Source organism: Ceratotherium simum, chromosome 6 (genome assembly GCF_057802395.1).
Source record: "Ceratotherium simum simum isolate JZ-2026a chromosome 6, ASM5780239v1, whole genome shotgun sequence".
Taxonomy (NCBI): domain Eukaryota; kingdom Metazoa; phylum Chordata; class Mammalia; order Perissodactyla; family Rhinocerotidae; genus Ceratotherium; species Ceratotherium simum.
In genome coordinates, this window is record NC_141905.1 from 23138018 (window position 1) to 23152468 (window position 14451).

Genomic DNA, 14451 nt, shown 5'->3' on the forward strand with positions numbered 1-14451 from the left:
TCTCCACCCCTCCGCCCCGCAGACACCTCTGGAAGCCCACCCGCTGCCCTACCCCAAAGAGCTCTGCGCTCCTCCCTCTTTCGTGGGCACTTCCCATCACCATCCCCCTCTGGGGAGAAACTATATCTTATAGCTCTCTCCCCCAGCCCCGCCCACCTGCCAGTGAAAGTTTCTTGAATGGTGACCTAACTGCCCCAAACAATTAGTAAGGTAAGTGGGGCCCCATCATTCATCCTAAAGAAAGGGAGCCAGAACTGTCATTAAATCTCTATATTGGACGGCTGTGCACTGCTCTCTTTACCCTCACAGGGAATTGACCAGGTCCACTAGCCTTTGACGTTGCTTCTCTGGACTTCGTTCCCGGATTACCTACCCCTGGCCTTTCAGTCTGAGCCTCTGGCTGGCGGCGAAACCTTCCTGTCTGTCCTACTGCCCGCCCTGGAAGTGGCGGAGACAAATCACTTATCTAGAAAATATGTTCTTGCTCCTTGTTTGACATAAATCATTAGCAGGCTCTAATCCCACCCATTGCCACTTGAAATCTCACTTTCAGGGATGGCATTTGGAAATGCAGTTGTCACAGGCCTTCCCTCGAGGAGCCAGTTAAATGGATTAATTCATACTTCATAACTTGCTGCCTTTTGGACAAGAACTAGCTTCCTGCAAGAGAGATTAACTGGCATCCCCTTCCTGTGGGCCCAACCCCGGGGCAGCCAGGGGAAGGACTTCTCTGATCTGCACAAATTCCAGGCTCTGCTCAGTCTCACCTCCTCCAAGGAGCCTTCCTTCATCTTAGGTTATAATGGCTTCTTTGGAGACAGTCATTTATTTACAGAGGCATTCATTGGGCGCCCTGCCTCCCAAGCAGCCCCATGGGGGTTTGGGATCCCACGAGGGAAGAGCCCTGGGAGCCAGTGAAGACTCTCCCATCTTCCATTCTTTGGTTGGCCCAGTCTCCATTGCAGATCCCCTAGACAACACACCCTAAAGCCCAGTGCTCAGCCAGTGACACCCAGAAACAGATGGGGCATGACAAGTTGGCCCACTTTTCAGAAGAAAACGCTGAGACGGATGTCACTGAGCCCCGGCTTCTAACATTAATCTGGTTTTAAGACAATGTCAGGGCTCAAACCTCGATTATACAGAATCCAAACAGCCAAGACCTCAAATAACCAGAATAGTGGTCTCCTGGATCCTCCCCTCCCAGAAGTTCTGTGCAATGATAGTTCACAGTATCAATCTGATCCTTAGTGCCTTCTGAGCTACCAAAAGACCCAAATGTTTGGAACTTCCAGGTCCATTCCTGAAATAACCTGTACATGTTGGTACTATGTGGCCAGCCCCAGGCACTGAGTTCAGAAAAACCATTCCTGTAGGTTGAACCAGAATTTGGACTGGAATTGAGCAGAGATTTACACCAGACCTGGCGGCACTGCCTTTGAAACTAATAAGACAGCCTCACCAGCCCCCTCCCCCACCTGGCAGCTCTCCCAGGGGCTCACTCCTGGAGAAGCCCCACGACTGGGTGGCAGAAGAGCATTAATATGCTTATTTAAGGGTTTTAGGCCCGGGACCAACAGTTTTTGACTTTCCCCAGGTAAGCCAAAATAAATAAATAAATAAATAAATAAATAAATACTCTCCACTAGCAGATTTACGTAATTAGGAAAACAAATTGTTTTCAAGCATCCATTCACCAGCCAACACAGAAGGCCCCCTGGCCAAAGCCAGGCATTTTCACATGCTAATTTCAAGGCCTGCTCAGCCCCATTCAAGCTGCTCTCTGGCCCGCTTGGCTCGCAAGCTCTTATTAATACTACACGCCCTGAGTCCACAGAAGTATGGGTACTCCAACAAGTTCCGGCTTCGGAAGGGCTTCTCCCCACCTACTCCACCCTCCAACTCCACTTCTCCAACTCCCAAAGATTAGCTCAAAAGCCTGGGGCCCAAAGTGGCCTGCTCCACCCCCTGGGCGCCTGCCTAGATAAGGATCTACAGGAAAGGGGCCTCACACAAAGCCGCTCTCCACCTCTGCACGCAGTCACTCTGCGAGCTCTCCCAGTGACCTCGGCCAGCGGGGCACAGCCCGGGAGAATGACTTGGGAGGCAGAAGAAAGGGAGAGCTGCGGCCCGGCGCCCCGACTCCTTGATGAATGCCCGCGAGCGCTCGGGAAGTCTGATGGGGGGATCAATAGCGGGTGGCTTTTCTTGCCGGTGTTTGAACTCCTCCTGCCGTGGGCCCTGGCGAGGAAGAGCCGCCGATAAATCACAGCACTGCAGCCGGGAAGGCAGCAGCAGCTCGCTCCGGAGGGCGCGCGGGAGGGAGGATGCTTCACCCAGCTCCGGAGCCTGTCATGCGGAACCCACCTCTGCAGGACCAGCCGGCCCATGGGGGAGGAGACAGCTACAGTCGAGTCTGGGGTGCAGGATCTAAAGGGTGCAGATCCCTCTTCCACAGCTCCTCAGCTCGCCTGCAGAGGGATGGGCCTCCTGTACCCAGTCCCAGCCCAGGCCAGCAAGGGGAGAAAGAGCAAAGCCACCTAGGATATAGGTCCCCCAGGGGTCGAAAGTGGCTCCACCTCTGGGCCTTCAGGCTCAGGGCTGGGTCATCTCCCATGCAAGCCTTGGTGTGGTGGGAGGCCTGGGGCATATAAAAGCCCAGCTCCCTCCATTGAGACTGAGGAGAGGCAGAACAATGAACCCAAGAGGTGGCACTCAGGTCTGAGTCACAGCTAGATCTTCCTCCAGCAGAGCTTGCTGATTCAGCAGGTCTCACAAAGATCCCAGTGACTCTGAGATGTCATCCATGCGGGCTCAGAGGGAGAGTGAAGTAGAGAGGGAGGCCCCTGGTGGGTGTCCACGCAAATGTGACAGACATGTGCTCAGGCCCGGGGAGCTGCCTGGGCCTCCGCCTTCTCAGGACTGGTCCTTCTCTGGACACATGGAAGGGAGTTCAGGGCACAGAGTGCATTCAATAAAGAAACGCATACATCCTGGGGTAACTGTCTCACTGCCGGCTCAGCCGCCCCAAGAAGGCTCAGGCAGCTACACCAGGCATGAGCCCTGTGCATGGGCTCTGCCTTCAGGGACCTTCTTCTGGAGCTTCTGCCCACCTCTGAGGGGTCAGGGCACAAAATCCCTTTTGATAACACTGTTCTCTCTGCTCCTTTCCCTTTCCTCTTTCACCCTGGTCAGCCTCCTCAATTCTCCGTGTACAGTCTTGAAGAAGGAAGGCACTATTGAGGTTCAGCTCCTAGCCAACGCAGGGGACAGCAGGAGGGCACACTCCCACTTGGGACACAGAGCTGGGAGCCCGAAGCTGGATCCAGGCATCTCCTCTCTCCTTAACAATGCAGTGCTCAGGGTGACAGGGTGCTTCCTGGTTGCCAGGCACGGTTCCAGGCACTTTCCAAGTAGCCACATGCCATCCTCACCCACAGCCCTCTCTGATAAAGTGTGATTATTATTCCCACTCTACAGAGGATAACACTGAGCCACAGAGAGGTTTAGACAACTTGCTGGAGGATTTAAACTACTTGGCAATCTGGCTCCAAAGTCTGCACCGGTAACTGTCACACTATATTCCCCAGATGGGACTCCAAGGTCCAGAGAAGAGTGACCATCAAAGTCACACAGCAACTTAGAGCTGTGATGAGAGCGGTGTCCCCCCCGCATTCTTGTTTTATACTCTTTCCAGCATACCACATTACATAGACTGAAATATTTTCTTTCTTTGTGTTTCTTCTTCATGTTTTGTATCTGTGCAATTGTAAGCATCCACCTGACATTTTGGGTTGGTCGGGGCTCCACCTGAGCGGGGATCGGGGACGTGGTGGAGAATGAGACCTCCCTGGCTCCTCCTCCTGCCACTGCACCCCACCTCCCTTCCTGGATTTACCCCCCAGAAGGGACCTCATCCCAGACTCAGATTGCATTCCCAGAAGTCTGTATTTGGTCTCTGCCCAAATCTTATAATCATTTCATTAGGAACACAAAACCAACCCCTGCCGCACACTTCCACTCGGCACCTCTGAGAAGGTTATTAATTGCAAGGTTAGCGAGAATCCAGGAAAGCCTCCTGCCAGGCTGAAGGAGGACAGAGGATGGGAGAGGGAACCCAGGAACCAGGCACAAAATGGTCACTCAGGTGGCTTCAGTCTTCAACAGCTGCCTGCCCCTCTACCTGCTCAGCTGGAAAGGGGGCCATACCCCCCAGCTGTCTGCGGGGTGTCCTGTGGGCAGAGAGGCTGGCAGGCAGGAACTGGCCACATCTCCACTAGCCGAGGAGCTGTGGAGGGAGGGGACATGCCTGGATTTGGAGACTGAGGCTCAGGAAACAATACTGACTGGCTGGTGGCCCTGGACAAGTCACTTGGGCTTCCCAGACTGCTGCCTCCTTCGGAAAATAGGAGTGAGGCCACCTCACACCAGGCAGGACCAAAGGAGGTAACAGTGATCCTTCTCGAGAGGCTGAGAGGCTGTGGTGGTGTGTGTTGAACTGCGTTCCCCCCAAAAGATGTGGAAGTCCTAACCCCAGTACCTGCGAACGTGACCTTATTTGGAAGTAGGGCTTTGCAGATGATGAAATTAAGATGAGGTCATTAGGGTGGGCCTCATCTAATGCCATATGAGAAAGCGGACACAGAGACAGACATGCACAGAGGGAGACACCGTGTGAAGACTGGAGTTATGCTGCCACAAGCCAGGGAACTACCAGAAGCCAGGAGAGAGGCCTGAGACAGGTCCTACCCTGGTGCCTTCAGAGGGAGCATGGGCCTGCTGACAGGACCTCTCCATCTCAGACTTCTGGCCTGCAGGACTGTGAGACAGTACGTTCCTATTGAAGCCGCCTTGTCTCTGGGCTCCTGTCACACGGAGATGCTGTGAAAACCCGAGTTGCAGCACCTCCTCCTCGCTTCCCTCCCGTCCTCCAGGGGCTCCGGCTCAGTCCGTGCATAAACCCACCCACAAGGCCCGCGTGACTCCCTGACCTCATCTCCTTCCAGCCTCCCCTTGGTTTACTCTGCTGCAGCCTCGCTGCCCTTCTGGCTGGAGATACCCCAGGTGCCCCCTCAGGGTTTACCAGGCACGTTCTTCTCCAGGGAGCCAGCTCGCTTCCCACCCCCTGCAGGCTTTCCCTCTGGTGACGTGGTGGCTGCCTTCTCCGGGAAGCCTTCCTCACCACACTGCCCTCACCTGCAGCCCCGGCTCACAGTTCCCACTACTCTTTCCAGACTTCGCTTTCTCCTCCGCATTTACGACTGGTGTATTTCAATTATTTCTCTTGTTACCCTGCCTCCCTTACTAGAAGGCAAGCTCCGTGTCAATGGCGGCTTTTGTCTGTCTTGTATGTGTTATATCGAGAGTATCTCGAATACGCTGGGCAGATGCGTGATATTTGCTGTATGAATGAAACAAGGACGAGCTGCCTGAACGAGTGAGTCTAGGTGAGAAGGGTGGATAGTAGTGCTCCGTTCCCCCTGCCTGCCCGCCCAGAGACGAGGTCCCCAACCTGCCATCTGGAAGAACCTGGGTTGTTTCTTGGTGGAGGCAGCCTGTTCAGACGGGAAGCTCAGGCCGGCTAACAAAGGGGCTGCCGGAGGTGGTGGGGGTTCCACACCCGGCCTCTAATGAATCTCTTCCCATTGATTTCTGGAGTCGCCTCTGAAGGGAAGGGATGGCCACGGCAGCTTGAATGTCCATGCCTCAGCAGTCCTAGGGTTTGATTGCTTCTCCCAGGACACAGCTTTGACAGGGGGCTTCCGGACAGCCCCCAGGCTGGACTGACATAAGCTCCCTGCAGTTGGAAAGGCAATTTCCCTTCCTGTTGCAGGTGTCTGCCTGTCTGCCTGCCTGGTTATGCACACACCTCTTGTCTGGGCTGGGACAGCCGAATTCTACTCCTGACGCTCCCCAGACAAAGGCTCAGGCTGGCCCCAGGAGGATGCTGTCCACTTAGCAGAGAAGGAAATGAGGCTCAGATGGGAAGGATTTAAGGCCACACACACTCTGGCCCAAGGCTGGGGGGCTGGGAGGGCTGACTGCAGGCTGCCAGCAACCAGTCAACCCCAGTGTGCCCCCAAACCTGCGCGGCCTGTTCCAGCCAGCCCTTGTCCCTCCAGAGCCACGATTGCCCATTTGGAACACCAACTCATTAGCATTGGAGAAAAGAGCCAGAAGTCTTATTTTTCACATGAGAAAACTGAGGCTCAGAGAGGGGCCAGGGATTCCTCCAGTCAGCAAATTAGTGGGAGAGCGAGGTCCAGACCCAGGACTCCTGGCTGGTTCCAGAGCCCCAAGCCGTCTCTCCCAGTGCTGTGTTCCCACCAAACTGTGGTGTCAAGGGCATGCTCTCCAAACTGTAAAGTGCTAGACAGATATGAGGGCTTACTATTCTAGAGGGCTCTTGTTCATCAACTGTCTCACTCCATGAGCTGGTGGGATCTGGATGGGGAGGGTCTGCCCCACTGTTCTTCCTCCTTCTCATAGGGAGGTTGGGGGCCAGACCCTGGACCTTTCAGCTCCTTTCTTCATCCACAGTGGGAGTCACGCATATCAGGAAGATGGGTGGAGGCATCTGATTTGGGCTCAAAAGTAGGAAGGAGCTTCTGACAGTCAGGGCTGCCTAGGGGTGGTAGCGAGCACCTTATCACCTGAGGTGTGTAAGCTGAGGACGGAGAGCTGCAGAGGGGATCCCACACTGGTAGGCTTATGGCTTCTGAAGGCCTGTCTGCCTTGGGAGGCTACGCCATGTAAGGGGAGAGGAAGGGTGGTTGAGAAGCCCAAGCATCTCCGTGCGTTCTGGGCAGCAGTAAAGCAGCTGTATGAACTTCCCAAGCCCATTCAAGGTCACTGGGAATCCTTCATCACCCAGTGCCCTTCCCTCCCTCCCCTCCTGACAGCCCCCTGTGAGAGCACCAGCTCCCTTCCAGCCCCTTGCTCCCAGCCCATGGCAGCCCAGGGGATCTGGTGGCTTCCTTCCCTCCACAGTGTGGTCCCAGGTGTCCCTCACTGCCGGGGGCTCTGGACATGAGCAGACAGGCCACGTAGGAATGTCTATCTGGGGAAAATCCAAAGTGGCCGCCAGGGCAGGGCAGGGAGTGGGAGGCCTGATGTTGAAATCAGGATCTGCAGAGCTGAGCTCAGGAGGTGGGAACAGCACACTCCTCCGCCCCGAGGCCAAGGCTCCAAGTGAGATAGAGGCTGCCTGGGAGTGAAGCTAGGGGGCTTGCTGTATGACCAAGAGCAGGTCACCGTCCGACTCTGGCCACAGCTTCCCCACCCGGTAGAGATATCTAGTGCAGATGCCGGACCTCTCTTTGCTGCTGGGGGCACTGGTCTCTCAAGTCTGCCTGGGAACCCTCCAAGAAGAAGTGTTACTATTGAGCTGACCCCTACTGATGTCCTGTAAAGGCCACAGCAGGCCAGGCAAGATACCTACAATACACATAATCCGGTTAAGACAAAGAAGCCAGATCCAAAGGAGCGGGCCCACTTCGATCCCATTCTTGTAAATTTATTGGCAGCGTATCTGTAAGCATATCATTTTTGGTAGCCTATGAGCTCCGGAAGGGCAGGGATTTTTGTTTTGGTCACTGCCGTGTGCCTGGTGGCTCTGTCCCTGGCACTAAGTAGGTTCTCAACAAATATTTATTGAATAATGGTTATTCACCAAGTTCTTATCCCATGGTAGTGGGATTTCAGCTATTCTTTAACTTCTTTATAATTTTCTGTATGCTTTAATTGTTCTACAAGGAGTATGTTTTATTTTTGTGATTAAAAATAAACATTCCATAAAACCACTTTCATTTTAGAATTAAATGAATCCAAAGTTAAGACTCTCCCCCGCCGAACGGTGCTATGCACCATCTTCAGAACCAATACCTCAAGAGTCAAGCATAAAACAACCCCACGTCACCAACTGAGCTTCCGAGGTCCAGCCTGTGGGCGGCCTGGGGCAGGGCGTGGGCAAGAGGCATCACTGGAGAGTCACCGTCTATCCCTTTCCCTGTACACATGGCACAATTCCACTCCAGCAGTCTCTTGTCTGGACACCTGGCACAGCCTCCAAACTGTTTTCCCTGCCTCTGGCCCCTAGGTCCCTCCATTGCCTGCTGAGTCTTTCTAAAAGGCAAATCTGACCATGTTACTCCCTTGTCTAAAACGTTCCCTGGCTCCCCAGTGCTGTCAGGATCAAGTTCAAGTTCGAGCTCCTTAGACTGACATTCAAGGCCCTGGAAGTCTCACACATGGTCTCCAGGAGGGCCCTTCTGCTCCCCTCGACTTGGGTTGCTCCTGTCTGGATGTCTCTAGCAAGTCCCTTAAACGCATTTCTAAACCCTGGTTTGCTCAGTTGTACTGCAGGTATGTTTTCCCCCCAAATCCACATGCCAATTAAAATGTGGAACAGTATCTGGGTATCAGCCGGCAGCTGGGAGGAGAAACTACCACAAATCCAAGGGTGGCAGGAAAGCTAAACCCCACCCTCCCACTAATCTGGGGGCCTTTCCAGGGGGATGAGGAGCCAGGACCCCCTGAAAGGCAGGGCAAGCCATGGACCAGCAGCCAGCCTGGGTTGGTGCTCTCAAGGAGGGAAAAAAAATCAGCCCTGGGGATCTCAGCCCTGAGGCTGCTATGATTTGGGGCCAAGTAGTGCTGCTTCTTCCATGCCTCAGTTTCCCCATCTGGGATGCATGGTGGGAAGGCACAGCCCTGGGAAGCAAGCCAGCACTCCTGCTGCTCCCCCTCAGCAAGGGGAGCCCACGCCCCCTCGGGCCCCAGACAGACCTGGGAGTGTGGTGTGTAATTGAATTTGGCCTAATTACCTAATTGCACTAAGGAACAACCAGTACTGACAGAGGTCTCGAGGGTCGGGGGTGGGTGGAAGCCAGGAGCCGAGAGGCAGCCTCCAGATTCCCTAGGCATTCAGGGAAGCTGTGCTGGGCACCAGCACCTTCATATCCCTTAACCTGTCAGTTGCTTGAACCCTGGGAGGCAGGTGCCACTGTTCCCATTCTACAGGTGAGGAAACTGAGGCTCAGAGAGAAGCATCCTGCACAGGGACAGCAAGTCAGAAGTAGAGAGGAAATTTGAACCCACATTCCTTCTGCATCTGGGGCCTTCACACATGCTGTTCCCTCTGCCTGGATTGCCTTCTTCCACCCTCCTCTCTGGGCAGATTTTCTCCTTGGAGCCTTCCTGCAAGGGTCATTTCCTTGAGAAAACCTTCTCTAGGCTCTCAGGCTCATGCCCTCCCTCACTTGCCCTTTGTAGAACCTATCACAATGATGACATCATCGTCGGAGGGTGTTTATTCCAAGTCTGACCTCTCCCTCAAGCCTCAAGCTCCTGGAGGGTAAGGACCACGTGTGCCTCACTCACGCTGTGTCCAGGCATCCAGCATAGGCTTAGGACACTGTGGTGCTCAATAAATGTTTGCTTAATGAATGGATGAATAACCTCTAAATTCTGGGTTTTTTCCAGACACAGTCTGTTGGTTTCCTGCCATCACTGGCCTGGGCCTTGGGGGGTCTCATCTGTAGGGAGCATTGTACCCAGGGCTATGTCCAGAGTCCCTCAGAGCTGCAGGGAGGCTACGGGGATGCTGCAGGGCAGACACATCCTCCAGACACACTGGCCTCCAGGACAGAAGGACAGGGGGTCCACTCTGTGAGGCCCTGAGCCAGTGGCTTCAGATACGAGGTCCCACCATTGGGAGGTGAAGGGGCAGGCCCAGGGTCACCCAGCTTGCAAATAACCAGAACTGGAAGCCATGACTGCTCGAGACTGGGAGCTGGCCCCACTGCTCCTCACTATGCTGTCATCAAACGACAGAGCAAATGAACCAGGCTAACTTACAGAGGGACAAGTACTTTCATCCAAAGAGAATCATGTGAGTAGTGGAATTTCAGGTCTCATGAAACAAGGCAGGAGAGAGATGATTAGATCCCTCCACAAGGGCAGCTGCCATTGGGCTAATCCACAAGGCAGCCCACTCCTGGGATGCATCCAGGCCTCCGTTCACCCAGGACTCAGGGCTTGTCGACCCTCCTTCCTCCTTCTGGGAAGCCGTCCTACTTGGTACCCACATGTGCAGATCTGGAGTGGGACTGCCTGGGTCTAATTCTAGCCCTGCCACTTGCTAGCTGTGTGGCTTTGAGAAAGTAATTAACCTCTCTGAGCCTCAGTTTCATCTCAGTATTTTTGTAAGGTTGAAAGGAGAGGAAACACACGCAGCATTTTGCCCAGCATGTGGAACATAGTAAGGTCTCAGTACAAGTTAACTCCTGAATTGATTAGTAGTAGAGTAGTGGTAGTATAAGAAGCAATAGGACAGTGGGAGCAATAGCCATAGCAGTAATGGTGGCTGTCATGGGAGTAACAGTACTAAGACTAGTAATGGGAAGAATACTAGTGGTGAGTATTGTACATGACAGTCTCACCCCTGGTACGCTGAGGGATGCTGGGAAGATTGCTCCCTCTCTCTGGGCCAGTTGCCCTCAGATAAAATAGGGGCATGGGCCAGGTGATCCCAAAAGGCCTCCACACTCTGGCATTCACAGCAGAGAGTAACAGTAGCAATAAAAACAATACTACTTACTCTTTATACTTGGTATTTATTATATACCTAGTGTTCTCCAAAAGGGCACTGTCCTCCTGCCTCCCTTTTCCTCTCCACACACACAGTATCCTCCTCCCTGGCCAGCTTTCTTCCCCTCGCAGATTTGGGGTGGGGGAGGGTACTATCTACCCACCTGTTTTGCCTCATTTACTGGGATGTGGCAATGGATACTGAGTTTACACGCAGGGCACAGATTCCCCCACATCATCTCATCTAATCCTCAACACCTCAACACAAACGACCCCAGGAGGCAGGTATGGCTAGCCCCATTTCCCAAAGCCACAGCTAAGGCTCAGAGAGGTTATGTCAGTTACCTAAAGTCACACAGCTTGAAAGCAGAGGAGCAGGATGCAAGCCTAGGGTGGCCCACCTCCACAGCTGGACACTCGCCATGCGATGTAGGTGATTTCTACAGCTCTAAGGGTCCTGTGTCCTCCCCCAACCCGGCCACCCCAGGCTCCTCAATACCAACCCTCCCCTGCTGACATGGCACAGGCCTCTTTCTGAATTCAGTGAAGACGACACGTGCTTTTACTGCACAGATGGACCCTTCCTCCTCCCATCAGTCATGGGTCCATCTGTCCCCATCTTGGTCCTCAATGATCTAAGTCCCATGCCTCTGCTGGCCACCTGCGAGCCAGCCCTCAGTCATGGCTGGACTGGCCAGCACTGGGTCTTAAATAAGAGGTGGTCGACAACATTAAGAAGCTCAGAGAATTCTCGCAGTACTGGAAGCTCTCTCATGGCCTCAGGTGGCCCCCACACGGTGGCTGCCGGTTGGGGGTGCTGGGCTCTCCGATCCCCGAGACACCCTCTGTATTTTCCACCCGAAGCCACTGCTCTTTGTATCACCTCCTGGCTGCGTGGATGTGTGGTGATACCAAGCTGAGGCAGCCCCTTCCACACATGGAGGGGGCCTGGGACCCAGACCGCAAAGCCTAGACTTGGCTGGACCAGGGCACCAGCGCCTCGCAGGAAACAGATCTGGCCCATGGGGCCATGGCCTCTCTCTCCAGGGGGCAGCGCCTTTCTTCTCCTCTCTTGTTTTTCCCCTCCCACAGTTCTCTCTCCATTTGGGGTGGGAGGAGAACCATATGCAAAAAGCCCTGTCCCCAGGGGGTGGGCGCGCCAATCTCTTCCTGGAGACCACCGAGGAGGAGCTGCTTCCATAGTGGCTCACAGCCAGCGAATGGGGCCTCTGCCGCGCTTCCCAGCCGCTCAGCCTCCCCACGGAGCTCAACAGCACACCAATTTCCCGCTGTCTATGCATGGGGAGGGCGAGTTCCCATTTTCTCTCTTCCAAGCCCCATTTGCACAGACGTGGGCCCTTCACACACGCGGGCCCCTTGCCTCCCGGCCTCCCAGCAGACGCTTAATTGGGAGGAAGTGATTCTAAACATCTGGGACACACATCTGAGAGTGGGCTCAAGACCACACGGGGCCTGGAGGAAATGGCAGTACATGCAATTATGTCACTGCCTCGGCTGAGGGTGCTCAGGAGGGCGCAGCGCTCAACAGCAGCAGGCATTTCTGGGTGTAGCCCAGGGCTGGACCTGGGCAGGACCAGGACAGGTGCACCGTGGACAGGGAGCCTGGGGCCGAGAGCAGGAGGCTGCAGGTGACTCCCAGACAGAGCTGAGCTGCAGCCAGCAGATCAGTGATGCACGGACCTGCTGTCCCGAGGGGAAAGGGGAGACAAAGGAAATGAAGGAAAGAGGAAAAGAGAGAGGAGAAGGAGAGCGAGGGAGAGAGGGAAGAGAAGGAGAAAAGGGAGAGGGGAGAGGGAGAGGGAGAAGAAAGGAGAGAGGAAGGGGGGAGGGAGAGAGGGGAAGAGAGAGGACTATTTGACTCAGCTTAGAGAGGCCTCAGGCTTCCAGGAGACAGACCTCTCTGGCAGCCCCCCAGGAGAGCAGCGTCCCCCAACAGGGTGCACTGTGGAAGCATATGACCCAGTTCTGGTCTCAGCCCAGCCACTCCCCAGCTGTGTGACCCTGGCCATGGACTTCACTTCTCTGAGCCTCAGTTTTTCCATCTGGGAAAGAGGAGCTCACCTACGTGAAGTGATGGCAGAGCATGGGCTATCCCTGACTGCCTGTCATTTTTCCAACCCCGTGTGGGTTGTGAGCTTCCTGCTGGGAGTGGCTGGCCCCAGGAGGTTCCACATCCCCTCCTCTCAGCTTCCCCCATTGCTGATGTGGGTCTGTTGACATTATGTTTTTCCTAAGCGTGTCCCAGTCTATGAGCTCCTTGAAGGTACAGACAATCTCTAGGGTTACCCAAGTGCCAATCACAATGTCTGCATATAATAGGTGTCCATGCACGTTTGTGGAAGGGGTGAATTTAGCTTATCCTTTGCACTGAGTTTCTGCTGTCATTATAATTATGTGCTTGTTTGAAAGGCAGACTCCTAATTTTTTCCCCCAGTAATTCCTGTTTCCTGCCCAAGACAATAGTGGCTCTTCATCCCAACCAGGTGGGACTGGGTCCTTTGGAATTCCCTACACGAGGCCAGCCTCAACAAGCCAGGAAATGTGCCTGGGAACATAATGAAGCATCTGTTAATAGCTCTTCAAGGAGAGTCATTGGCCAGAATTGCCAAGCTCTGGGGTCTATTTCTCTCCAGGCCCAGGAAGAGCAAGGGCAGGCATGGCCAAGGTGGCGATTCCTCCTTCCAGCCACCTGCCTGGCCGCCACCCTCCCCAGTGAGGGGAATTACCACCATGTAGAGCTTCTACTGCAAAACACAAACACCTGGTTGCCTGGGCAGCACCTTGCCAGGGTGACATGATCCAGATGGTCCCTTGAGAGGCAGCTGGGTTGCCACGGAAACGGGATTGCTGACGTTCTAGCCAAGAGACCTGGATTCTAGATCCACTGGACCCCAAGCTTAGAAAAGTGAAGTGATTTACATAAAGTCACACAGCAAGTAGGTTTCAGAGCCTGCGCTGCAATGCAGGACTTAATAATCAGAATGGTTATGTACAAAGCCCTTCTGAGATGCCAGCTTGTGCTAAGTACTTTGTACGCATCATTTCGTGAAAGGCTGGGAGATGTGGCTAGGGTCACAGGTGGCATGGAAGCGACAGAGCTGAGCCAAGGCCAGGTCAGCCGATCTGATCCTGAAGCCTGAGCTTGGCCCATGCTGTCCCCTCTGTCCCATGCTGCCCCCACTCTGGTTCCCAGATCTCGGCTCTGTATGTCCTGAGATCAGCTCTATCCCAGAAGCTAGCTGCATCTGACTCAAGGGCATCTCAAAGCATGCAGGTGAGGAGGGCTGGGAGCCTGTTGGCTGAGACCCACCGTTTCCAGGACCTGGCCCCTCCTCAGCCCTCGCTCTGCTGTGCATGCTGACCTGGGCAGCTTATGAGGGGCAAGACGGCAGGAGTCTGTTGGCCAGGAGCTTCCTCCCTGCCCCTGCTTGCCAGATGGGCCCTGGGGACTGGCGGGTGGCGGGGGGGACACTCCTAATGAACTTGATCCCAGAGAGAGAAGGCACAACCAGGGAGGGGTAGAAGGAGCATGCACCTGGAGTTGGGCAGGTGCTGGTCCACACCCTTCCTCCCCCATTCTCTTCCTTCCTCCTTTCTCCTCTTCAGTCTCAACCATCCAAATATCCATCCATTCAGAGCCATCCATCCCCTCATCCCTTGCTTTGTTACACAAAGGAGTTGAGTTACTTCGGGCAAGTGAATAAATCTCTTTGTGCATCAGTTTTACAATCTATAAAATGGGTTGGTGATTGTTCGGATCAGTGCTGATGTTTATACATTGCCTAACACAGTGCCTGGCATGAAGCAAGAACTAAATAAAATCATCCTTTAAATGTTGCT

At 54.2% G+C, this 14451-nt stretch overlaps 1 protein-coding gene across 5 annotated transcripts in view; it reads right to left on the reverse strand.

Moving 5' to 3' along the window:
• ZMIZ1 (zinc finger MIZ-type containing 1) overlaps window positions 1–14451 on the reverse strand; it is a 236979-nt gene that overhangs the window by 72643 nt on the left and 149885 nt on the right. The gene's annotated exons all lie outside the window — the stretch shown is intronic.